The sequence below is a fragment of the Octodon degus genome, unplaced genomic scaffold (genome assembly GCF_000260255.1).
Source record: "Octodon degus isolate 3935 unplaced genomic scaffold, OctDeg1.0 scaffold00061, whole genome shotgun sequence".
In the NCBI taxonomy this organism is placed as follows: domain Eukaryota; kingdom Metazoa; phylum Chordata; class Mammalia; order Rodentia; family Octodontidae; genus Octodon; species Octodon degus.
In genome coordinates, this window is record NW_004524637.1 from 6,893,839 (window position 1) to 6,895,133 (window position 1,295).

The following is a 1,295-nucleotide window of genomic DNA, read 5'->3' on the forward strand; positions in this document are numbered from 1 at the left end:
ATTCATTGCCTTCAGCTGTGTGATTCCCAATTTGTTCTGTGTTAGTGTCCTCTGTACTTGTTATGGGTGGGCTTGGGTTCTGAGGTTGCATTTTGTTCCTTCTTGTCATTTTGTGTGGCACTGTCTTCTGACCTTTGTTGTAGATCTTCATTGTAGTTATAACCTTAGCACGTACTGAAGTGCAGGTGCAGATCTACGAAGTTTGGATTTATCCAGCTGTGCCTGGCTTTGGTCTGGATCCTGTGCTCAGCTCCTTCCTGCTGCTGCCCTTGGGGGTGAACTTGTTGTGCCCCTCTGGCAAGATTTTCTGCTCCCAGACTAGCTGGGTGGTTCTATCCTCTACACTCTCTGCAGGGATTGCAGCTGCAGGGTTTCACCCCAGGCCTGTATACCAGGCCTGAGCTGAGCCAGGCCTGGGCTAGGACTGGGTCTGGGGGTTCCCAGAATGCAGCAGAAATTCCTACTCAGCTGCGGAGTGGTGGAGGGCATCCCTGGGGGGTGCCAGAGGGTCTCACACATGCTGCGCCTGGGCTGGGACCAGTAGTAGGTCCCGCCGGCGCAGGGTAGCAGGAAGCTCTCCCACACACTCACCGGGCCTGGGCTAGGACTGCTCCTCCTGACTTTCTACCTATTTCATCAACTACTAAGAGTTGAAATCTCCAACTTTTTTTTTTTTATACTTCCCAATAGTTTTCTATTTTAACTATAAGGGTCAATTATTAGAGCCCAACTTGCTCTTGACAAATAGAATGTTTATGTCCATTCAGTCAGAGTCTCTCACACCTTTCTGGGCCTATCCATTTGCAGGTAGGCAGGAGAAACCATAGCCAAGTTCTTCTATCATATGTTTACACACAATGTCTCATCTTCATATACTGTCCAATTTCTTCAACATAAATGGAGTGACTTGCAGCAGGACTACATAGATGAGGAAGTTCCGTATGGAGGAAATCACATGCTCACGCATCTTCCATTTTGCCTCCTCAAGATACAGCTTCGGTGCAAGGCCCTCCATCCAAAACATCTTCACTCTGAGCAACACCTTCCAGTCACTACATTTTGCTCTCTGATCTCGAAATCTCCAACTCTTCATTGTGGATTATCTATCTTTCCAGTTTGATCAGATATATCAGTTTTTGTTTCATGTATTTTGAAGCTCTGGATTGCAAATACTATCTATGGCATAAATTTTAAAATGTGCATGAGTTTGTAATTCATAAATATTGTGTTTCGTTGATCTGCCTATGTAGGTCTGAACAGGAATCACAATGTTTTCATTGCTGAGACATTACTTA

At 45.6% G+C, this 1,295-nt stretch overlaps 1 pseudogene; it reads right to left on the reverse strand.

Annotated features, from left to right (window-relative positions):
- Positions 1 to 868: 868 nt before the first annotated feature.
- On the reverse strand, positions 869 to 1,024 carry LOC101569751 (annotated as a pseudogene).
- Between the last annotated feature and the right edge of the window lie 271 nt (positions 1,025 to 1,295).